General features: G+C 43.5%; 1 long non-coding RNA gene and 1 pseudogene across 2 annotated transcripts; both read left to right on the plus strand.

Moving 5' to 3' along the window:
* Window positions 1-25,440, plus strand: LOC134737572 (uncharacterized). Of its 2 annotated transcripts, XR_010126059.1 has the most exons (7): window positions 1-120; window positions 1,004-1,069; window positions 4,383-4,879; window positions 10,427-10,661; window positions 13,472-13,558; window positions 15,780-15,969; window positions 25,247-25,440. It is a non-coding gene; the product is annotated as an uncharacterized LOC134737572 (long non-coding RNA). The 2 variants fall into 2 exon arrangements; XR_010126060.1 differs by lacking the exons at window positions 4,383-4,879; window positions 25,247-25,440 and having other exon boundaries at window positions 15,780-16,258.
* On the plus strand, window positions 11,293-11,392 carry LOC134739545 (U6 spliceosomal RNA; annotated as a pseudogene).
* Window positions 25,441-25,894: the final 454 nt, after the last annotated feature.

Consider the following 25,894-nt stretch of genomic DNA (forward strand, 5'->3'; position numbering starts at 1 on the left):
CCGTGGAGGTGGCCTGCTCTCCTCAGCTTGTGCTGCCCGTCTCAAAGGACTGGAGATTCCTGCTCTGTCACTACACCTCCCACCCTCTCCATCACCTGCTCTGCTCTTATAAGGATCCGGGTGAGTACATCAACCCCAAAAGCCAAAGACCCTTAACTTCATTATATCTGCAAAGCCCATTTTGCCATATAAGGTCATGTTCACCAGTTCCCGGGATTAGGATATGGGCATCTTGGGGGCATCAGCCTGCTACAGCTAGGCTGCAAAACTATTACACCCTCCTGGTGTTTCAGTGATTGGGAGAAAAAGGGTTGGCATTTTTTGCTTAGGGGTCCCTCTTAAACTTGTATCTGTAAGTTCTGGTGTCCCACTTAACCTTGTGTTTTTGTTTTTGTTTTTTTGAGGTGGAGTCTTGCTCTGTCATCCAGGCTGGCAGTGGCGTGGTCTTGGCTCACTGCAATGTCTGCCTCCTGGGTTCAAGTGATTCTCCTGCCTCAGCCTCCTGAGTAGCTGGGACTACAGGTGCCCGCCACCATGCCCTGCTGTTTTGTATTTTTGGTAGGGACGGGGTGGGGTTCGGGCTAGGGAGGGGGTGTTTTGGCTGTGTTGCCCTGAGCTCAAAGCTATCCGCCTGCCTCTGCTGCCAAAGTGTTGGTATTCCAGGCCTGCACCACTGCACCTGGCTGCTGTAAAGTCTTATTTCACACAGCTGACACATGTTTTAGGAAGTTTGCTAAAAGACCCCTGGAGACCTCCTCATTGTGACCTCCCTGTTGTTGTGTTTAATTTGATTGAACTTTTCTGCCCTCCTGCTTTTCAGCTTCTCTAATAGTCTCCCATTAAATCAATTCTAAGAACCACCACAAAAGAGAAAATTTTTTTTGAAAGCAGTAAAATGACATGGACTGTTAGAATGTAAAATATATGAAATAAGTCATTATATGTTAGTGCTGCTCTGACATAGGGACGCATTATTGAGAATCAACTTTTGCTTGATTTTCAGAGAAATGGAATAATCGTATTGCTGATCTACGTAAACAAATTCAAGAATTGTCTGAAAGAAAATATGGTATGTCTAAACTGGAAAAGTCCTGTAATCTTATGTTCATGGGCATTTGCACAATGGAGTTACTGTTCATCATGGGGGTACCGTGGACAAGCCGAGGGCTGCCGGCGAGTCATGCCATCCTTACACGTTTCTCCTTGTAAGGTGGTTTGTAGTGTCTACACACTTTGTTTCTAGATTGCTGCAAAGCTGAGGAAAAGTTGTATTTCTTTAATTATTAGTTAGCATTTCTTTTAAACTTTCAGTATGGAGATTGGAAATTTATTTACATATTTATTGCAAAGCCCTGGATCTTAGGGATTTCATTGATTTATTTATTTATTTATTTTGAGACGGAGCCTCACTCTGTCGCCCAGGCTGGAGTGCAGTGGCACGATCTCGGCTCACTGCAAGCTCCACCTCCCGGGTTCAAGCAGTTCTCTGCCTCAGCCTCCCGAGCAGCTGGGATTACAGGCGCCAGCCACCGTGCCTGGCTGATTTTTGTATTTTTAGTAGAGACAGGGTTTCATGATCTTGGCTAGGCTGGTCTTGAACTGCTGACCTCCTGATCCACTCACCTCAGCCTCCCAAAGTGCTGGGATTACAGGTGTGAGCCGCCATGCCTGGCCAAATGTTTTTTTTTTTTAAATGAATTGTTTCTCTTAGTCTGCTTTGTTAAATTTGGAATTCATCTGGGTGCAGTGGCTCACACCTGTAATCCCAGCACTTTGGGAGGCCAAGGCAGGCAGATATCTAGGTCTGGAGTTCGAGGCTAGCCTGACCAACATGGAGAAACCCCGTCTCTACTGAAAATACAAAATTAGACGAGCGTGGTGGTACATGTCTGTAATCCCAGCTATTCGGAAGGCCAAGGCAGGAGAATCACTTGAACCCAGGAGGCAGAGGTTGTGATGAGCCGAGGTTGCACCATTGCACTCTAGCCTGGGCAAAAAGAGCAAAACTCCATCTCAAAATAAATAAATAAATAAAATGTTCAGTACTCACCAAGATGCTCCTGTTGTCTCTACTTTTATCTTGATGCATCACTGAATTGATGTTAGATTTCAAATTCATCATTGCCCTTATACTATTCTATGCTGAAGCCACCTTTATATAATGATGAAAGAAATTAGCGATTTGTTATTATCCTCTCTGTTGGTATACATCAAATGCTCACCTAAAAAGAGCAACAACCAGTGGAAAACACATGATGTTTTTATTTGGATGACTACTTGTAACCTACTAGCAAACTATAAAATTGTATGATATGCAGAATTTTAACTGAATTGCTTTAAGTGGACATTTAAACATGATAAACCATATTGATGGTATTTACGTTAATATACTTAAAATGAACATTTTTCTTCATCATGAGTAATATAACCTACTCCTCAATGAAAACCTAGCATTAAATTTGCTAATGAATTCAATAACATTTCCATAATATTTTTAGTTACATGCTTAAGGTTCTCTTAGTGTTTCTCCCACTTTTTAATAGCTTATGCCTTTTTCGCCGTTGGTTTTTTTTTGGTTCATTTTAAAACAAAAATCTCACAACATGTGACACCTGGAAACACTGTAACCTAGTGGTAAGACAATAGGCCCTGGGGACACAGGCTGGCCATGTCTCCTCTCCTGTCTGAGCTTTAGTATCCTCTTTTGTGGTCATGAGAACTGAAGATCTGTCCCGAAGATTTCATAAGATAGTAAAGTGCTTCACATAATACCAGACATATAAATACCCAGTAAATGCTTCCTCCTTATATTTTTATTGATTAATTGATTGAGACAGAATCTTGCTCTTTTGCCCAGGCTGGAATGCAGTGGCGTGATCGTGGTTTCTGCAACCTCCACCTCCTGGGTTCAGGCAATTCTCCTGCCTCAGCCTCGTGTGTAGCTGGGATTACAGGTGCCTGTCACCATGCCCAGCTAATTATTGTATTTTTAGTACAGATGGGGTTTTACCATGTTGGCCAGGCTGGTCTCGAACTCCCGACCTCATGATCTGCCTGCCTCGGCCTCCCAAACTGCTGGGATTACAGGTGTGAGCCACTGTGCCCAGCCTGTCTTTTCTCTTCACACCCACAGTTCATGATGAAATATTAAATATATACTAGTGGATATTACTTTGCTGAATATTGCCTAGTGAATATTAAGTATTCTCACCTTTCAGACATGAACTTATGAATTCAACAGGTGAAGATTTACAACTTGATAAATCAGCTTTGTGAGGTACATCTTCAGTCTTAAGTCAGATTAGAAGATTATGTGAAGTAATTAACACTTAACATTGATTTAATGGTAGCTTCCACATGAAATAGTATGCCTCTAAGTATTAATTATGTCCTAGGACAGGAGAATTCATGTTGTCAAAATTCTCATACTCTCTAGAACAATGAATTCATTTTCTTTTTATTAGTAGATATTGCATTTATGGGTAGACCAAACTGAAAGAACAATATTTGTTCTACTTTTGAGATGCAAGATTCATCTGGCATAATGCATTGAACAGGTTATTATTGAAGTCTACGCCAGTCAACTGAATAAGCATTCATCAAATGTCCATGATATGCAGGACATAAGTTTTCTTTTAGAGTATGGAACCATGCATATTATCTTTTAATTAGATGATTTAGTTAGATATGTTTTTAAAGAAATAGAAATATAATTGATTTTCTTGTTTTGGCTCTGGAGTGGAGTGGGGATGAAACAGAATGGATTCACACTGTTTAGATTTACTAAAATGGAAGGATTGCAGCAAGATTATATCTGTAGTCTCCCCGTAGCAAATGTCACCTGCTAGCTGTTTTTTTTTTTGTTGGTTTTTTTTTTTTTTTTTGTTAGGTTGAAGTTTTGTTCTGTCGCCCACGCTGGAGTGCAGTGGTATGATCTCAGCTCATGGCAAGCTTACCTCCTGGGTTCAAGCAATTCTCCCTGCCTCAGCCTCCTAAGTAGCTGGGATTACAGGCCTCTGCCACCACGCCTGCCTAATTTTTGTATTTGTAGTAGAGTTGGGGTTTCACCATGTTGGCCAGGCTGGCCTCGAACTCCTGACTTCAGGAGATTGACCAGCCTCAGCCTCCCAAAGTGCTGGGATTATGGGTGTGAGTCACTGCACTTGGATTTAATGGGATATTTCACTACAGACTTTGGTAAACAGAATATTAACATTTTTGGTGTTCTTTTTATTTTACTCATACTATTTTTCTTTGGACTCAATCACAATAACAGAATTAAAGATCAAAGTGTAAAAGTTAAAGACCAGTACAGATTCAATAATTATTCTTTTCTACATACTGTGTTTAAATGATGTCCCTTTTTCTTTTTGTTCTTATAGCTCGAGCTGTAAAAGCCAAAGATCCGGTGATGATCCCATACCCTTTTTTCCAGTCTCACGTTGAAGATTTTTATGTAGAAGGCCTTCCCAAAGGAATTTTTTTTTTTTTTTTTTTTTGAGATGGAATTTTCACTCTTAACGCCCAGGCTGGGGTGCAATGGTGCAACCTTGCTGGTCACTGCAACCTCTGCCTCCTGGGTTCAAGAAATTCTCCTGCCTTAGCCTCCCATGTCGCTGGGATTACAGGTGCCCACCACCACACCAGGCTAATTTTTGTATTTTTAGTGGAGATGGGGTTTCACCATGTTGGCCAGGCCAGTCTCAAACTCCTGACATCAAGTGATCTTCCCACCTCGGCCTCCCAGAGTGCTGAGATGACAGATGTGAACCCATGCCTGGCCAGGAATTTTGTTTTTTAGAAAGGCTTTCTACTAATGGAATTCCTGGCCTTGAGAGGATATTACTTTCGAAGGAAAGGATTTTTTTGTTATTAAAAGGTCAGATTCTTAGATTCTTATTGGACTATTATCTCTGTTATGAGTAATCCATCTTTAGTCATTCACCACTAGGGTTGTATTTAATTAAGTCTGAGTTATTTTATGGTGGTTTTGTTTTGTTTGTTTTGTTTTTACCGAATTTTGTTCTCATTGCCCTGGCTTGAGGGCAATGGCGTGATCTCAGGTCACCACATTCTCTGCCTTCCCGGTTCGAGCAATTCTCCTGCCTCAGCCTCCTGAGAAGCTGGATTTACAGGCATGCGCCACCATGCCTGGCTAATTTTTTGTATTTTTAGTAGAGATGGTGTTTCACCATGTTGACCAGGCTGGTCTAGAACTCCTGACCTTGGGTGATCCACCCGCCTCGGCCTCCCAAAGTGCTGGGATTACAGGCATGAGCCACCACGCCTGGCCTGGGCCTGCTTCTTTCTCTTTTTCTTTTTTTTTCATTAGCAGCTTAAAATTGGTGCCTTATTCAGACACAAGCAAAAGGACATTAGCCCAGCTTTGGAAATAGATGTGAGCCCATATATGATTTTCCTAGTTTCTCCTCCCCCTTTGCTTTTTGCTCTCTTGTTAGTATGTTAATTGTTTTCACTCTCTGAATCTTTTTTCCCCATTTCTTTGGCAGACATTTTTACTTGTCTTGGAAGAGTAGGTGAAGAGCTGTTTTTAGGACTCTTTGGAAGGGTACAGTATGGGTGACAGTCTTGGCTAATGGTAACATCCAGGGAGCTGGGGTCAGCGTGAGCTGGAATCAGTTCAAATTAGCAAAGCACTGGCACTCGGTGGCAGGAATACAAGTGACTGCAAAGTGTTAAACACATCTGGAAAGGGATACTGACATCATCCTCAGAATCTGTGGGGAGTTCACATAGCCAGTTAAGACCCATTCCTCTTTGACCCTATAAAGATTCTTTAAAGAATAATACCCTTAGTGGTTTTCTAGCCAGCTTGCCTGCTCATTTATCTTTGAGGACGACATACCTTGTGGAGCTCCACAGGCCCCAGAGGGGTATGGATTCTGCATTTGAAAGTGCTGAAGCTGAGAGACTGGGTCTTGGTGGACCACAAGAGGTCTGTTTCTCCTCTACTTATTGTTCCTTTTTTTCCCAGCAGCTGGCATTGCTGTTTAAACGGGTTGTTCTTTGCTGTTTTAAGTTGTTTCATAGTGGTGTGTCAGGATTTGGGTTTTCTGAATACTTTCCAAGCTGGTGACTTGAGTGGTGGTTAGGGAGGAGCTGTTTTAGGGCTGTTCTAGAGCTATAGAGGTCAGGTGTCTAGATACTCCCAGCTTGTCTGTTGAGGAAAATGCTGTTCTCATTGTGCTGTCTTTGGTGGTGCTGTGTGTGGCTCTTTAGATGTGGTTGGAGGTGATCTGGGGGAGTTAATGAGATCTTTTTTAGGTGCTTTTGATAAAGTAGCCTGCACTACAGGATTCATTGTGACTTTTTCCCTTAACCTGTGCATTTCTGTCTGCTAGCTTTTGCTGTCTTTCTCATGCCTTTGATTTTCCCAGCTCCTCTTGGTTGAATTAAGTGCTCTGCTATGGTTTAAATGTGTCCCCCAAAGTTTATGTGCTGGAAACTCAATCCTCAATGCAACAGTTGGGGTGTGGGGCCTAATAAAATAGCCTTTATGAATGAGTTAATGTTGTTATTGTGGTAATAGATTAGTAATCACAGAGTGGGTGCATTATAAAACAGAATTCAGCCCCTTTTACCCTCTTGCTTTCTTGCACTCTCTTTTCCTTCTGCCTTCTGTAGTGGGATGATGCAGCAAGAAGACCCTTACCAGATGCAGGCCCCTCAACCTTGGACTTCCTAACATCCAGAACTGTTAAGAAATAAAATTTATTCCTTTCCTTTCATTTCCTTTTCTTCCTCCTTTCCCTTCTCCTCCCTTTTCTTCCCTTCCCCTCCCTCCCTCTCTCTCTCCCTCCCTCCTTCCCTCCCTTCCTCCTTCCCTCTTTCCCTCTTTCCCTTCCTTCCTTTCCTTCCTTCTCTTCCTTCCTTTCCTACCCTCCTTCCCTCCTTCCTTCCTTTTTTCCTTTTTATAAATTATGCAGTCTGTGGTATTCTTTTATAGAAGCATGAAATGGACAAAGACAGACTCCATTTTCAAGAGCAAGCACTTTTGTAGTTTCTGAGCGAATTATGACTGCAAAGGAAGTTCTATAGATAGCCTCAGATCCACTACCTAGGAAGCATGCTACCAAGGAGACCTAGGATCTAGGATTTGATCAAGTGCTGGGCAACATGATACCGCTGCAATTTAGCACATCCGTATATACCTCCAGTTGGCTCAGCCCATCAGGGCTAAAACTACCCCTCATATCCTAGTGTCTCTTGTAGGCAGAAGCCTTGCCTAAACCCTAAGCTGCTTGGCTCACATTCTATCATGTGCTTTTTTTTTGTAGGGGGTTCAAATACACACAAAAGAAATATGTTGAACCTCCATGCACCCAACTCACAGATTAAGCAGTTACCTCCATTTTTCCAGATTTGTTTCATCTGCTTCAATCTCCCTAAAAATTTATGTTTGTACAGGAAAAACTGAATAAATGGCTAATTCTCCGCCCTACCTCTCATCTTAAGTCACTTTTCAGAGTAGTGAGTTAGTGACCTAGTAACCTTCCCTCTAATGACCAGTAGTTTTTTTTCTGAATACCATTATGAACTCATAGATTATTGTTTGCATTTGATGTATTTCAGGCCATTGCAGTCTTTATTGTTTTGGATGCTTACATTGTCTCATCTAGGTTAATAATTATCTCTTCAAGTTGACTTTCATGTCTTTTTGATGTGATCCTGTTGGACTTTGATGGCTTCCTTGCTTTCTGGCAAAAAAGATGTTCCAGGATCAATATACTGCACCATACATGGAGTCAGCCATTTCTCTAGGGAACCTTGATTCCTTTTAGTAGAGAACACAGTTTGAGGTCTTGGACTGAATGACTTTTGTGAACCTCCTCTCCTGAGACTACAGCCTGCATCCCTGCATATAGCCCATTTGGAGCTCTTGCTGGGCACCAACAGGTCTCCTAAAACTGCTATATAGTTCTGCCTCACTCTTACAAAGATTCATCTCGAGAGTTTTGTGCTCTACCCCCAGATGTGGTCTTTCTGGTTCTGAAGCTTTTGCTTCAGTCACCCTGAATTTTGCCAGCCCTATGCATGCTATACCTTGGATTGCCAACTTGCCCTCACTGAAGCCAGTTTCTCTGGTTAGAATAGTTGCCCCAACCCATGCCTAATACTCTAGTAAACAAGGTTCTACCTGGGCTTAGGTTAACTTTTGCTCCTTTAGGCCCTGTGTTCTACCAGCATTCCGTTTATCTGAAACTCTCCCTCACCATAAGAACTTATCTGTTCTTTAATGATTTACTGCTGCTTCCTGGGTTCGAAAGAACCCAGTTCAGGAGTTTCTGTTTTAGTTTGAGATCTTATAGGCCTGTCTCATCAGGTTGGTGTCAGCCCAGCTAGGATTAGGCAGAATTGGGTGGGGGCTGCAGTGCATTTTTGGCACAGCATGTACCTATCTGACTAATTCTCCGTCTTTCTTGTTGCAATTCATGGGTCTTAGCATCTTCTGAATGGTATTTAGTAGGTCATCCTGTTGATTTCCTGCTAGGGAGTAGCATACTCTGGCTCTGTACCATTGGCCGAGGGACTTAAGGATAGGTGAAAGGCTGCAGTTTTGTTAAATGGAACAACATGAAGAGATGGCATTGTAAAAAAAAAAAAAAAAGGCTTGGCAGCAGGGCCCATTTGAATGGTTGGTCCTTGGCTCCTGTGTTGATATAGGCAGATCCTTGATGGGAATTTGGAATGATCCCAAATATGGTATTGATACATCAAGTCATCCTCAAGGTTGTCTGTGTAACAGTCTTGAATGATGTTTTGTCAGTCTTTGGAGATTCTCTGTATAGGGTTTAATCATTTCATTATTTCAGTTGAGCCTGTTTAGTTTCTTTGCAAGGAGATAAGAAATGTGAAAGAGATGCAGACATTAGGGAACAAAGTTAGAAGCCTTGTTTCCCCACCCTCTACTTGGGTTCTGGAACTGGACTCATAGGTGAGTAGTGAAGAGCTGGGCCCAAGCACATTAATCCTAGATCTAGCTCTGCTTTGCGCTCGCTCCAGTTCTTGTATCAAATTCACTTCAAGCCACCCAGAGCAGTATGTAGAGGAGTCATTCAGGACCGTGCTTATACTTCATTATATCAAATGGGAGATCCAGTAATTTATAGCCTATTATTTCTGGAGTCTGGAGATGGCTCTGCATAAGATTTGCTGAAGCAAATTTTATTACATTAGAAGAGAACCTAGCTGGCTGCATCCTACACTGGAAGCTTTTAGATGCTAATAAGGAGGTCATGTAAAGGTCACAGAATGACTCTGGAATCCATTCCCCACCAAGAAAGAATAATGACAATTCTATGTTGGCCTCTTTTCATTTCCCTTTGATTTTGAGTAATAAATTCTATCCTCACTTCCCAGCTGAACGGTTTGGGAGTCTGTATTCCCTAGAAAGACTTTGGTCACATACCCATCAGATTAAATTAGGTGAAAACTCTTTGGCCTTCATGAATGTTGAAGGATTTCAAAGGGCTAATGGAAATTCTTCTAGAAGTAACTGCAACCTCCACCTTCCAGGTTCAAGCAATTTTCCTGCCTCAGCCTCCCGAGTAGCTGGGATTACAGGCATCCACCACCATGCTCAACTAATTTTTGTATTTTTAGTAGAGATGGGGTTTCACCATGTCGGCCAGGCTGGTCTAGAACTTTTGACCTCAGGTGATCCACCTGCCTCAGCCTCCCAAAGTGTTGGGATTACAGATGTGATCCACCGTGCCCAGTTAAACTTCAGTTTTTCATGTTCCATGCATAGGTCAGGGTCTTAGGGAGTGATTCATTCTAGCAGAACTCCCTGGATTTTAAGGCAGGTGTTCCATTTATTAATTGACAAAGGAGGCATATTTCTCCCCTGGTAACCCAAAGATTTAGGTCGTTTTCCCAGAGACTCCATTTCCACTGTGAGGGTTCTTGGAAAACTAAGCAGAGGATGAGGAAAAGTCTGTGAACAAGCTTGCTGGTTTCTCCCTATCCTACAAAAGAGCATACGTCTTCTGTAACCCAGAAGGCCCTTTTGATTAGTCAAGGCTGGACAGACTGAGATTAGGGGTGTGTGTGTGTGTGTGTGTGTGTGTTTGTGTGTCTGTCTTGAGACAGGGTCTCACTGTGTCACCCAGGCTGGAGTGCAGTGGTGAGATGAGATCTCACTGCAGCTTCTACTTCCTGGGCTCAAGCGATCCTCCTATTTCAGCCTCCAGAGTAGCTGGGACTATACGAATGTTTTACCGCACCCAGTTCATTTTCTAATTTTTTGTAGAGATGAGGTTTCACTGTGTTGCTCAGGCTGGTCTTGAACTCCTGGCCTCACGGGATCCTCCTGCCTTAGTCTCCCAGTGGGCTGGGTTTATAGGTATGAGCCACCTCACCTGACCTGCAACGATTTTTCAACAATGTAATTTCTCTTTTACAGAGCCACCTAAGCTGAAGATTCCCTTGAGAACAAGTACTGTCCTGTGGTTTCATGACCTTTCTTCCATTTGTGGTTCTTGTGAAGTGGAATTTAAATGACATCTTATGAAGATGGATAAACCCTAGTTTCCCAGTGCTGGAATATAGAAAATGATGGACAAGTAAATCCCACTCAGCACCCATAGTCCAGGCATGGGGACCTCAACACACCTGAGCCCCAGACATCACCTTTCATTGTGAGTAGCTCTGAGATGACACTTCTGCTGTTCCCAATTCCAACATTAATTGAATTAGATAGTTATTTTATGAAGAATTTTCATATGCCACAATCCTGACCATATCTTCAAGTGAACAGAAAAATTCTATTAAAAAGTCAACCTTCTGTCTCACTCTGTTGCCCAGACTGGAGTGCGGTGGTGCAATTATGGCTCACTGCAGCCTCAACCTCCTGGGATCAAGCAATCCTCCTGCCTCAGCCTCACAAGTAGCTGAGACTACAGGTGCTTGTCACCACACCTCACTAATTTTCCCATTTGTGTTATATGTGGATTCCACAGGACTGACTTTGAAAACTTGAGTATGCGTGGATTTTGGTATACACAGAAATGGGAGAGCTGGAACTAATCCCCCCATATACCAAGGGACTAATTGTATCTGTTTTTACAATTATACTGTAGGAGACATTATGTTCCATGACAATGGTAATTTTTAATGACAATTTTTAATTGAGTGAAATTACCATAAAAATAATAATAGCAGCTAATATTTACTGAGCTGTTACTAGGTGCCTATAAATAGCATAGATTTTTAAATTCTCCATAATTCTTCCTTATTTCACTTAACCACTCTATCTTAAATTACTCATGCTTGCTTCAGTAGCACACATACTTAAGTTGGAACAGTAGAGAGATTGGCATGGCCTCTGTGAAAGAATGACATGCAAATTTGTGAAGCATTCCATATTTTTTAAAAAAAGAAAAAAATTACTCCCAGATTTTCACTGTGTTTGTGCATATGACCTTTTGTTTAGGTTGAATTATATCCAAAGATGAAATTTCCAGAAGTGAGATTACTGCGAGTCACAGGGCATGAGCATTCTTATTACCCTTGATGTAAATTGCAAAGCTTTCAGGCATGGTGGCTGTCAGCCTGTAATTCCAGCACTTTGGAAGGCTGAGATGGGAGGATTGCTTGAGGCCAGGAGTTGGAGGAGGCAGTATAATGAGTCACTGTCTGTATGATTAAAAAAAAATTTCCAAGCTTTATCCTGGAAGGCTTATATACATTTTAAACACCACTAATACTACAAGAAAATGGCCATTTCACTGCACCTTTGCCCACACAGGTATTGTAATTTAACAAGTTATTTTCTGTGTGATAAATGAAAGACCTCATATTATTACTTTTACTTTGTCACCCCTTTTTTTTTTTTTTTTTGAGACACAGTCTTGCTCTGTCGACCAGGCTGGAGTGCAGTGGTGTGATCTCGGCTCACTGCAACCTCTGCCTCCCAGGTTCAAGTGATTCTCCTGCCTCAGCCTCCTGAGTAGCTGGGATTACAGGCACATGCCACCATGCCCAGCTAATTTTTGTATTTTTAGTAGAAACGGGGTTTCACCATGTTGATCAGGGTGGTCTCGAACTCCTGACCTCGTGATCTACCTGCCTCAGCCTCTCAAAGTGCTTGATTACAGCTGCGAGCCATGCACCCAGCCTATTTGTCACATATTTTATCTTTTCTTATGTTAGCTTATTAGCTTTATTTCTTTATTGTCCTTTTTTTTGAGATGAAGTCTCGCTCTGTCTCCTAGGCCTGAGTGTAGTGGCACAGTCTCAACTCACTGCAGCCTTGACCTCCTAGGCTCAGGTGATCCTTCCACCTCAGTAGTTGGGACTATAGGTACATGCCACTATGCCTGGCCAATTATTTTTATTTTTTTATTTTTACTAGAGACGAGGTCTTGCTTTGTTTCTTAGGCTGGTCTGGAACTCCTGGCCTCAAGCAATCCCCCCACCACCCCCTCCCAAAGTACTGGTATTATAAGCATGAGCCACCATGCCTGGGGTATCTGTGTCTTTTCCATTTATTTATAGAGTTACTTTGTCTTTTACTAATTCAATGATCTGTTTAATCTTTTATTAAATTATAAAAATGGTAAATACTTTTAAATAAGTGAAAAATTTCCTTCACTCTTTAGACCCATAATCTTATCTCAGGAAATAATTGCTATTGAGAAAATGGGCCATATCCTTCAAGATACGTACATGGTGATTGAACATCACTTCACATTTTCATATTTTGTGGACATTTGTGCCAATACCTATTGATCTATCTTAATCCTTTTCATGGTTGCATAATATTTTATTATATGGATGTATCACAATTTACCAGTACCAGTCAACTGCTGGAGGCATTTAGGCTCCTTCTAATATTTGCTTTGAGCTCTTTATATAATTAAAAATTAAACCCCTCAGCCGGGTGTGGCAGCTCATACCTGTAATCCAAGCACTTTGGAAGGCTGAGGTGAGAGAACTGCCTGAGTGTGGGAGATCACCACCAACCTGGTCAACATAGCGACACTTTGTCTCTACTAAAAATTAAAAAAAAAAAAAATGAGCTACACGTTACAGTGCACACCTGTAGTCCCAGCTACTGGGGAGGCTAAGACTGGAGGATCACTTGAGTCTAGAAGGTTGAGGCTGCAGTAAGCTATGATCACACCATTGCACTTTAGCTTTGCTAAGAGCAAGACTGCATTTCTTAAACAAAATAAAAATTAGATGGGAATATTGCTCAAGCCCTGGAGGTTGAGGCTGCAGTTAACTGTGATTGCACCACTGCAGTCCAGCCTAGGTGATAGAGCAAGACCCTTTCTCTAAAAATAAAATAAAATAAAAATTAATCTTCTATCATATTTCCCAGTAACACCTTCCCGCCTACGTTTCTCCTAGAAGCCCTTAAATTTTGTTTTCCACATACCATTTAAAACTTTTAAGTGCTGATGTCTGTCTGTGTCATCCCTCTTTTTTTTTTTTTTTTTTTTAGAATGTCTTTTTGTCACTTCTAGCTGGACCTACCATGAAAGACTTCTGAATCCAGGAAGAGAGACTGACTGGGCAACATGTTATTCAGGTACAAAAAGACTTGGACTGTAACTCAAAAATCATCAAATAATGGTGCATGCATCAAGTGCAATGGGAAGCTCTTCTGGAGAGGGAGAGAAGCTTCCAGTTAAGGTGACATTGAAGCCAAGTCCTGTAAGATGAGGAAGAGTTGTATGAGAGTGGGGAGGGAAGGGGGAGTTGGAGGGATGGGGATTGTGCTGGGATGGGATGGAGTGAGCTGCCCAGGCAGGGAAACCAGCACTATACAGACCTGAACAATGAAGATGGCACATTTTGTTCAGGGAATGGTGAATTAAGTGTGGCAGGAATGCTTTGGAGAGACGGTCATTTGCTTGTATGGAATTTTGCCCAAGAGACCTCATTACAGTTTCTAATTTTTTGATGTTATCATGCATCACTGCCCTTGTCAGATAGTATCATGATCACAATAACATCAAGCATAATATTTCATTGATTCTCACAAAAACAGGTGGGTGCCACAGTTATCCCCATTATATGCACAAAATGATGAAGACTTGGGGTTAATGAGCGATTTGCCCAAGCTCACCTGAATATTAAGACTGAGTCAAATGTTAGTCTGGTCTGACTTTAATGCTTGCCTTGTTCATGAGCACCATCCATTGCCTCTCCTATGCAGTTAAGCAGATAGACAGGTGAGAGAAGAGCCTGTGTGATATTGGGGGAAATTCACCCCTGATATTTCATGTAGGTTCTTTTCTATTTTCCCTGAGTGTCAGCCGGTCTGAGAAATAAAGGGAAAGAGTACAAAAGAGAGAAATTTTAAAGCTGGGTGTCCAGGGGAGACATCACATGTCGGCAGGTTCCGTCGTGCCCCCCAAGCTGCAAAACCAACAAGTTTTTATTAGTGATTTTCAAAAGGGGAGGGAGTGTACGAATAGGGTGTGGGTCACAGAGATCACATGCTTCACAAGGTAATAAAATATCACAAGGCAAATGGAGGCAGGGCAAGATCACAGGACCACAGGACGGGGCAAAATTAAAATTGCTAATCAAGTTTCGGGCACGCATTGTCATTGATAACATCTTATCAGGAGAAAGGGTTTGAGAGCAGACAACCCATCTGACCAAAATTTATTAGGCGGGAATTTCCTCATCTTGATAAGTCTGGGAGTGCCACAGGAGCCCAGGGCTTATTTCATCCCTTATCTATGACTGTAAAAGACAGCCGTCCCCAAAGCGGCCATTTCAGAGGCCTCCCCTTAGGGATGCATTCTCTTTCTCAGGGATGTTCTTTCCTGAGAAAAAGAATTCAGCAATATTTCTCCTATTTGCTTTTGAAAGAAGAGAAATATGGCTCTGTTCCACCCGGCCCACAGGCAGCCAGAGTTTAAGGTTATCTCCCTTGTTCCCTGAAATTGCTGTTATCCTGTTCTTTTTTCAAGGTGCCCAGGTTTCATATTGTTTAAACAACTTGTGCAGTTAATGCAATTATCACAGGGTCCTGCGGGGACATTCATCCTCAGCTTACGAAGATGACCGGATTAAGAGATTAAAGTAAAGACAGGCATAGGAAATCACAAGGGTATTGATTGGGGAAGTGATAAGTGTCCATGAAATCTTCACAATTTATCTTCAGAGATTGCAGTAAAGACAGGCGTAAGAAATTATAGAATTATTAATTTGGGGAACTAATAAATGTCCATGAAATCTTCACAATTTATGTTCCTCATCCGTGGCTTCAGCAGGTCCCTCCATTCGGGGTCCCTGACTTCCCGCAACATGTTTCTCTCTACTCACAGACTTCTGACCAAATGTATGTGCGGAGTTTCTACACCAATTCTCCAACTCTCTGGATACCAACCGTGTATCCCGCAATTGCATTCTGACACTACCTAGAGTTAGCGCAGAACCCACAGGTTAGGGGCTCAGTCCCACAAGACCACCCTCACTTCAGATGCCAGTTGCAAGTCCTAGGTTGTCACCTGTATTTTGACCAACCAGTTAGAAATCAGGGTTTCCCATGACCTTCTTCTTGTGTTTAATTATTTACTAGAACAACTCACAGAACTTAGAAAAACAGGTTTTTTTCTTTTCAAGAGACAGGGCCTCGCTCTGTTGTCCAGGCTGGTGTGCAGTGGTGCAATCATAGCCCATTGAAGCCTCAACCTCCAGGGCTCAAGTGATTCTCCTGCTTCAGCCTCTCACATAGCTGGAATTATAGGGTTCCCACCACCACATCTGGCTAATTTCTTTTATTTTTTGTATAGATGGGGTCTTCTTATGTTGCCCAGGCTGGTCTCAAATTCCTAGGCTCAAGTGATTCCACCCACCTCTGCCTCCCAAAGTGCTGGGATTACAGGCATGAGCCAGCGCATCTGGCCACCTTATTTTCTATTACTGGCCCAATGTAATGGCTCCATCTCAGGAACAGCCAATGAAAGAGATGCACAGGACAAGGTAAGTGGGGAGGGGCACAGAGCTTCCATGCTCTCTGTTGGGCACACTACCCTCCCAGGACCTCCTTGTGTTTAGCAACACAGAAGCTCTCCAAACCCTGCTGTTTGGGTTTTTATGGAGGCATGATTGATAAAATCATTGGCCATTGGTAGTTAAGTCAATTTCCAGTTCCTTTTGCCTCCTGGAGTTCAGCAGGTGAGGCTGAAAGTTCCAAGCCTCAAAAAATGTGGTTGGGGCCAGGTGCGGTGGCTCACTCCTGTAATCCTAGCAGTTTGGAAGGCTGAGGCACATGGACCACTTGAGGTCAGGAGTCTGAGACTATCCTGACCAACATGGTGAAACCCCATTTCTACTAAAAATAACAACAATTAGCTAGAAGTTGTGGCACATCCCTATAATTCCAGCTACTCGGGAGGCCGAGGCAGGAGAATTGCTATAACCCGGGAGGTGGAGGTTGCAGTGAGCTGAGATTGTACCATTGCACTCCAGCTTGGGCTACAAGAGCCAAACTCCATTTAAAAAAAAATGCGGTTGCTTTCTCTGGCAGCTAGCCCTCCTCCTGAAGCAGTCTAGGAGCTTGCAGCCACCCTGTTAGCTCAACAGCATCCCACATGCATTCTTACCATGCTGCAGATCTGAAAGACTTTAGAGGCCCTTGTGTCAGGAACCTGGGACTAAGACTAAATATCAATTTAGAAAATGCTCCTATTACCTCTGTCACAAAGGGCTTTTTAAGAGCTTTGGAAGCTCTGTGCCAGGAACCAGGGGCAGAGACCAAATGTATATTTCTTTTCTTATATTTGAGACAGAGTCTCACTCTGCCACTGAGGCTGGAGTGCAGTGATGTGATCATAGCTCACTGCAGCCTTGACCTCCTAGGCTAAAGCAATCCTCCCACCTTAGCCTCTCCAGTAGCTGGAACTACAGGTGTGCATCACCATGTCCAGCTGATTTTAATTTTAATTTTGTAAAGACAGGGTCTTCCTATTTTCCCCAGGCTGATCTCTAACTCTTGGCCTCAAGCAATCCTTCCTCTTTGGCCTCCCAAAATGTTGGGATTACAGATGGGAGCCCCCATACCTACCAATCACAAGGATCTTTATAAGAGAGGGAGGTAGGAGAGTCAGAATTAGAGAAAGTGATGTGATAATGGAAGAATAGGTCAGAGAGGGAGATTTGAAGATGCTGTACTTCTGGCCTTGAATATGGAGTCACGAGGTAAGTCAAGGAATGGGGGTGGCTTCTAGAAGCTGGAAAAGGCAAAGGAGCACATTCTATCTAGAGCCTCCCCCAGAAGGAATGCAGCCCCTCTGACACCTTGACTTTAGCCTTAATAGACCTAGTTGGGCTTCTGGCCCCCAGAACTGTAAGATGGTAGATTTGTGGTGTTTGAAGCCACTAAATGTAGAGTACTTTGTTGTAGCAACAACCAAAAACGAACGTGAAGCTGGGACCTCATGTTACAGTTGCTGATGCCTGTAATCCCAGAATTTTAGGAGGCTGAGGTAGGAGGATCGCTTAAGCCCAGGAGCTTAAGACCAGCCTGGGCAACATAATGAGACCTCATGTCTAAAAAAATTTTTTTTAAAAGGCCAGGCTCAGTGGCTCACATTTGTAATCCCAGCACTTTGGGAGGCTGAGGAGGGTGGATCACGAGGTCAGAAGTTCAAGACCAGCCTAGCCAAGATGGTGAAACCCCATCTCTACTAAAAATACAAACATTAGCCAGGTGTGGTGGTGGGTGCCTGTAATCCCAGCTACTCAGGAGGCTGAGGCAGAGAATCACTTGAACCCAAAAGGCAGACATTGCAGTGAGCCGACATCGCACCCTTACACTTCAGCCTGGGCGACCGAAACTCCATCTCAAAAAAAAAAAAAAAAAAGCCAGGTGTTGTGGCATGCAGCTGTAGTCTCAGTTCCTAGGGAGGCTGAGGCGGGAGGATTGTTTAAGCCTGGGAGGTTGAAGTTGCTGTGAGCTGTGATTGCACCAGTGTACTCCAGCCTGGGCAATAAAGCAAGACCTTGTTTCAAAAAGAAAGAAAGAAATGAGCATGGTGGGAATGGGGACAGATGACAATGTTAAGTAGAGTGGTCAGGGTTGGCCTCATAAGTGAATATTGAGCAAAAGTTTGAAGCAGGTGATGGAGCTGGCCAAGGTGCTGAGGGAAGAGCATTGTAGGCTGAGTCAACAGGATCTTTATCCTGTTGGATAAAGTAGGAAACTCTCTGGTGTGTCTGAGGCTCTGGAAGGAGGCCAGTGGAGCAAAGAGATAGAGGGAGCAAAGTCAGCAAGGAGGCCAGGGAGTTACTGGGCTGGGATTGGTACAGATCGTGTAAGCCCTGGGATGCTATTGCTAGGGCTTTGGCTTTTACTCTGACCAAAATGGGAACCACCAAGGGCTTCTGAGCAGAGAGGCGACATGGTCTGTCTCCTGATTTAAAAGCACGACCTGGCTGCCAAGTTGAGAAAGACTATGGGAAGATTTGGGTAGAAGCGTGGGGGCCAAGCTGTGGCAACATCCCGGTGGGAGATGATAGTGATCCTGACCGGGTTCATGGTGGTGGTGAGAGATGGTCAGAGCATGGATACATGTTGAAGTCAGTCAGTAGGATTTCCTGACAGACTGGATGTGAGCTGTGAGAGAAGGCAGTAGTCAAGGTTGAGTTTGATTCTAATTGAATTATTAAGTAATTTTAAAAAACACTACCGCCTTTCCCAATCCTACCAAGTAAAGGATGCTAGATAAAAGAAATCTCAAGTCAGGCCAGGTGCAGTGGCTCACACCTATAGTTCCAACAGTTTGAGAGGCAGAGATGGGAGTATGTTTTAAGGCCATGAGTTTGAGAGCAGCCTGGGCAACATAGCAAGACCTCCTCTCTAAAAAAACAAAAAAAAAAATTAAAAAAAAAATATAGCCAGACATGATGGTATGTACCTATGGCCCCAGTTACTCATGTGGCTGAGATGGGCAGATCTCTTGATTCTAGGAGTTTGAGGCCAGCTTGGGCAACATAGCAAGACGTCTCTCTCTACAAAAATGAAAAAAAATGCCTGACATGGTGGTACTTGCCTGTATTCCCAGGTATGGGGGCAGCTGAGGCAGGAGCATCTCTTGAGCCCAGTTGGTCAAGGTTGCAGTGAGCTATGATTATACAACTGCACTCCATCCTGGGTGACAGAGTGGGACCCTGTCTCAAAATACAAATACACATGAAATCTCAAGTCAGACCAGTCCCTTCTAGGCTATGTAGGCCTTGTAACCACATAGCTGCATGATCGGGTTTGTGTGGCTGTGGATGAGGAGACCCCTGTCCAATTGTCGGCTTTGTAATCAGTTTATTTTTCAATATAGTAATCAAATATATTTCATCATACTTGATGGTCTCAGATATGTGTGGATTTTGGAATTCCCCTTGGAACAGCTTGTAACATCTTATTGGCTCCATAATTCTGTAATTTTAAAATCTGATCAGTTTTTAATAAGATCAGAGTTGATATTAGACTACCTAATCAGTTTTGTTAATGAGAAAATGAAATTGTGTTGTTTGCATTTTATCCAAGTTGGGTGTCATATTGGCTAAATCTCATCAATACTTGAACAAATGCAAAATTAGAGCTTATCATGAAACACAATGTAATTCTTGAAGAAGATGCCATTTCTTTTTTTTCTTTTTTTTTTTTTTTAAGATAGAGTCTTTCTCTTGTCACCCAGGCTGGAGTGCAATGGTACGATTTTGGCTCACTGCAACCTTCACCTTCTGGGTTCAAGCAATTCTCCTGCCTCAGCCTCCCGAGTAGCTGGGATTACAGGTGCCCGCCACCACACCCAGCTAATTTTTGTATTTTTAGTAGTGATGGGGTTTCACCATATTGGCCAGGCTCCTCTGGAGCTCCTGACCTCAGGCAATCTGCCTGCCTCAGCCTCCCAAAATGCAAGGAGTACAGATGTGAGCAATCACACCTGGCCTCCATTTCTTTTTTGTAGTCTTTAATAAACAGCTGCTATCATTGGAGACTTGCTATTTAGGCACTTAGGAATTTTTCACTAGAAGGCATGTAAAGAAGGACCATGGGCATTTGTAATGAATTTAGCATTTATTCTTTGACTACATGACTGTCCCCAGAGCTGTAACTTTATTAATGAATTTTTTAGAAGCCATTTAGCTAGCAACTGAGCCTAACCAGCCACTCACCCTCGTTATTCAGTGCTCTTTTACTATTGTCTATTTCTCCTCCAACTTGGCTACACTCACAAAGTGATAAAAACTTGCATTTGTTTTCTTTCGTTTTCAGAGACAGGGTCTTGCTCTGTTGCTCAGGCTACAGTACAGTGACATGATCATGGTTCACTGTGGCCTCAAACTCCTGAGCTCAAGCAGTTTTCTCACTTCAGTCTCCCAAGTAGCTGGGACTACAGACATGTGCCACCATGTCCAGCTAATGTTTTCATTTTTTATCATAGAGACGGGATCTTGCCAGGTTGCTCAGACTGGGCTCAAAACTCCTGACCTCAAGTGATCCTCCTGCCTCAGCCTCCCAAAGTGCTGGGATTACAGGCAGGCATGACCACCTGTGCCCAGCCCCCTATTATCATTATTTTAAATAATAGCTTTATTAAAATATGATTCACATACCATTCACTTTATTTATTGAAATCTGCAATTCAGTAGGTTTTAGAATATTCACAGAGCTGTGCATCAATCACCACAGTCACTTTTAGAACGTTTCATTACCCTATAGAGAAATCCATACCCCTTAGCCACTACCTCCTACTCTCCCCACCTACCTTCGCCCCCAGCCTTAGGCAACCATTGATTAATTTTTTTGTCACTATAGATTTGCCTAATCTGGACAAATAGAATTGTACAATATGTGATCTTTTGTGGCTTTTTTTCCCTCTTAGCACAGTGTTTTCAAAGTTCCTTTATGTCATAGTGTGTATCGATATTTCATTCCTTCTATGGCAGCATTCCATGGTAGAGACACACTGCATTTTGTTTATCTGTTCATCAGTTGGTGGATATTTGGGTTGTTTCCATGTATTCCATGTATTGGTCATTATGAATAATGCTGCTATGAAGATTGTTGTACAAGTTTTTGTGTTGACATATATTTTTATTTTTCTGGGATATATGCCTAGGAGTGAAATTGTTGCATTATAGGATGACTGTACATTTAGCCTTTTGAGAAACTGCCAGACTGTTTTCTAAAGTGGCTACACCAGTTGGGTGCAATGGCTCACACCTGTAATCCCAGCTACTCAGGAGGCTCAGCTAGGAGGATGGCTTGAGCCCATGAATTCAAGACCAGCCTGGGCAAGATAGTGAAACCCTGTCTTGATTTTTAAAAAATCCAATTAAAATGACAAGAAAAGAAATACCCAAACAAAATGGTTACACGATTTTATGTTCCCACCAGTAATATATGTGGGTTCCAATTCCTCCACATCTTCACTGACATTTTTTTTTTTTTCTAGATAGGGGCTTGCTCTGTCTCTCAGGCTGCAGTGCAATGATGCCATCACAGTTCACTGCAGCCTTGACCTCCCAGGCACAAGTGATTCTCTCATCTCAGCCTCCTGAGTAGCTGAAAATTGCAGGTGTATGCCACCATGCCTGGCTAATTTTTATATTTTATTCTGTAGTGATGGGATTTTACCATGTTGCCCAGGCTGATCTCATACTCCTGGTCTCAAGTGATCTGCCCACCTCAGCCTCCCTAAGTTCTGGAATTACAGGCTGCCACCATGCCCGGCCTTTACCAACATTTGCCATTATCTGTGTTTTTTTTTTCCTTTATACCTTAAAGCAGTATGAGAACAAGTGTCTTCAATTATAGGAAACAGTATAATCCCAGGGCATTGGGAGGCTGACAGGAAGATGTCTTGATGCCAGGAGTTTTTGTTGTTGTTGTTGTTGTTGTTGTTTTTGACAGAGTCTCACTCTGTCACCCAGGGTAGAGTGCAGTGATGGGGTCCACTGCAACCTCTGCCTCGCAGGTTCAAGTGATTCTCCTGCCTCAGCCTCCCGAGTAGCTGAGACTACAGGTACATGCCACTACTGCCCAGCTAATTTTTGTATTTTTGATAGAGTCAGAGTTTCACCATGTTGGCCAGGATGGTCTTGAACTCCAGACTTCAGGTGATTTGCCTGCCTCAGCCTCCCAAAGTGCTGGGATTACAAGCATGAGCCACCATGCCCAACCTGACGCCAGGAGTTTTAGACTAGCCTGGGCAACCTAGCAAGACCTTGTCTCTACAGAATATTTAAAAATTAGCTAAATGTGGTGGTGCCTGTGTATAGTCTCTCTCCCTCTCTCTTTTTTTTTTCTTTCTAACTTTTTGTGACATGGTCTGGCTCTGTCACCCAGGCTGAAGTGCAGTAGTGTGATCATGGCTCACTGCAGCCTGAAACTCCTGGGATCAAGTGATTGATCCTCCCTCCTCATCCTACCAAGTAGTAGGGACCACAGGTGTATGCCACCCAGGTCTTGCTATGTTGCCCAGGCTGGTCTTGAGCTCCTGGCCTCAAGCAATCCTCTCACCTTGGCCTCCCACAGTGCAAAGATTACAGGTATGAGCCACCATGCCTGGCCCCTACCCTGCCTATTGAGAACCAAAAGAAGGATCCAAATTCTCCTTAGCTCAACTCGAGCCATTTCCTGATTGCTTCATCAGCAAGGAGCTTGTTATTGGGCTGTCCAGGCCTCCCAAACAGCACAGAAATGAGGTGAAGGAGTTTTCCTGCTGCTCCACTCTGTAAGGAGTTGGAGGGTGATGTTTACTCATTTGCAGAGAGAGATGCCTTGTAGGCACCTCAGGATGGAGAGGACCCTGATTCCAATGTCCTTTTTTTCTTTCGAAACAGGACCTTGCCCTGTCACTCAGGATGGAGTTCAGTGGTCCAATCGTGGCTCATTGTAGCCTCAAACTCCTAGGCTCAAGCAGTCCTACCATGTCAGCCTTCCCAGTAACTGGGACTACATGCAAGCATCGTGACACTCAGTGAATTTCGTTTTTATTTTTTTGTAGAGATGGGGCCTCAGTATGTTGCCACGGCTGACCTTGAACTCCTACACTCAAGGGATTTTCCTGACCTGGCCTCCCAAAGTATTGGTATTACAGGCATGAGCCATTGTGCCCACCGTCTCTGGTTCTTAACCTTCTGCCTCCCTCTTCCAGTTTTAAAGAATGCGTGTAATTACATGGGTTCTCCTAGATACTCCAGGATAATCTTGTTTTAAGGTCAGCTGATGAGCAACATTAATTTTATCTGCACTCTTAATTCCACCTTTCTATGTAATTGTGCTGTGTAACATAGGACATGAGCAATTAGTGGGGGTGGGGGTTATTACTTTGGCCACCACAGTAACTATTTTATGCCAGGTACTCAGCTAAGCACTGGTGAATTAAGCATGAATAACACACACTCCCTAATCTCCATCCATTCTTGGGAGGAGCACCTCACCTGCCATGCTCCTGAGAATCTGGGGAGTCAAAGAAGTCTTCCATGAGGAGGTGATGCCAAAGCGGACAAGTGACAGAGGAGTCAAAGCTAGCTAGGAAGAGAGTAGAGGTTTAAGGGGAAACATATTATAAGCAGAGGATATCACCCACTTCAGAGACTCCCAGAGGAGAAAGAGTTTGCATTGAAGGGGCAGATGAGGCTCAGTTGGACTCCATAGCAGATGAAATGGAGAGGGGCAAGCAGTGAGGCTGCCTTGCAAGGCAGGGCAGAGCAGGGGCTGTTAAGGAGTTTGGACTTAATCCCTGAGGCAAGGAGAAGTGATGTAAATGGGGGAGTAACATGATGAGATTCATGGATTAGAGACATGGCTCAGGCTGCTGTAGAGAAGGCACCAGGGAGAGCAGATGGCTCAATGGGTGTGCAGGAGACCTCTCACTGAGTTTAGGGAGAGGTTTTTTAAACAGAAGAAGTTTGAGTAATTTAAATGATGATGGGAAGGAGCTAAAAGTGGGGGATAGGTTAAAGATACAGGAAAGTGGGAGGAAGAACTGACAAGTGAGGTTCCAGAGAAGGCAGGAGAAGAGGAGATTCTCACAGGGGGATTAACACTTTCTTTTCTTTTTTCTTTCTGAGACAGAGTCTCACTCTGTCACCCAGGCTGGAGTGCAGTGGCACAATCTTGGCTCATTGTAGTGCAGACTTCCCAGGCTTAAGGGGTTCTCCCACCCCAGACTCCCAAGTAGCCGGAACTACGGGTGTGCACCACCACCACACCTGGCTAATGTTTCTTTTTTTGGTAGACACAGAGTCTCACTATTTTGTGCTGATTGGTCTCCAACTCCTGGCCTCAAGTGATCCTCCTGCCTAGGCTTCCCAAATTGCTGGGATTACAGGCATGAGCCACAATGCCTGGCCTCTGATAGTTCTGTATTCTCTAGAGTTGTCTTTACTTTGTGCTAGTGTGTCCCTCATTGTGCTGATCCTCTGTAAAAATTAATACCTTTTCTTTTTTTCAAGATGGAGTTTCACTCTTGTTGCCCAGGCTGGAGTGCAATGGCGCTATCTTGGCTCAGCGCAACCTCCACCTGCCTGGTTCAAGCGATTCTCCTGCCTCGGCCTCCCGAGTAGTTGGGATTACAGGCATGTGCCACCATGCCCAGCTAATTTTGTATTTTTAGTAGAGATGGGGTTGCTCCATGCTGGTCAGGCTGGTCTCGAACTCCTGACCTCAGGTGATCTGTCTGCCTTGGTCTCCCAAAGTGCTGGGATTACAGGCATGAGCCATTGTGCCTGGCCAAAATTAATACTTTTTATATTAAATTTACATATATATACATTTTTTCTTTTTGATACCGGGTCTCGCACTGTCACCCAGGCTGGAGTACAGTGGCACAACCTCTGCTCACTGCAGCCTCCACCTGGCAGGCTCAAGCAATTCTCCTGCCTCAGCCTCCCGAGTAGCTGGGATTACAGGTAAGTGCCACCACACCCAGCTGATTTTTGTGTTTTTCGTAGAGACGAGGTTTCGCCATGTTTCCCAGACTGTTCTCAAACTCCTGAGCTCAAAGCAGTCCACCCACCTTGGCCTCCTAAAGTGCTGGGATTACAGGTGTGAGCCACCTTGCTCATTCTAGTTTAAACTTTTGAATGGTTTGTGTCTCCTGATTGGACTCCTACAAATACAGAGTCGATGCTAGGAAGGGTACCAGGAGATAGACTCACACAGATGGGATTTGGGAGTAGGTTTGGTTATCCAAGGAGCAGTGCTGAGCTCCTTGCTAATGGGATATGGGATGCTGGTGATTTCCAGGAAGTGACTTCACAATGACTCAAGCTACCATATACTGTTGATTGTGAAATGCCAGTTGAAGCATATGTCCTGTGAGCTTAGGGGTGCTACAGGTTGACCACTGCAGCAGTAAAGATGACTCTGAAGAATGGCATGGGATGGATCCTTTCGAATGCACTTGAGCAGCGGTCTCCAACCACAGGGCCACAGAGCTGGAGGTGAGCGGCAGGCGAGTGAAGGGAAACTTCATCTGTATTTCTAGCCCCTCCCATCGCTTGCATGACCACCTGAGCTCCATGTCCTGTCAGATCAGCAGCAGCATTAGATTCTCATAGGAGCACAAACTCTGTTGTGAAGTGTGCATGCGAGGGATCTAGGTTGTGTACGCCTTATGAGAATCTAATGCCTGATATTCTGTTACTGTCTCCCATCACCCCAGATGGACAGTCTAGTTGCAGGAAAACAAGCTCAGAGATCCCACTGAGTCTACGTTATAATGAGTTGTAGAATCATTTCATTATATATTACTATGTAGTAATAATAGAAATAAAGTGCACAATATATGTAATGCACTTGAATCATCCTGAAATTATTCCCTCACTCCCAGTCTGTGGAAAAATTGTCTTCCACACATTCACTCTGTTTTTTGGTAGAGGCAGGGTCTTAATA

Source organism: Pongo pygmaeus, chromosome 3 (genome assembly GCF_028885625.2).
Source record: "Pongo pygmaeus isolate AG05252 chromosome 3, NHGRI_mPonPyg2-v2.0_pri, whole genome shotgun sequence".
NCBI classification, from domain to species: Eukaryota; Metazoa; Chordata; class Mammalia; order Primates; family Hominidae; genus Pongo; species Pongo pygmaeus.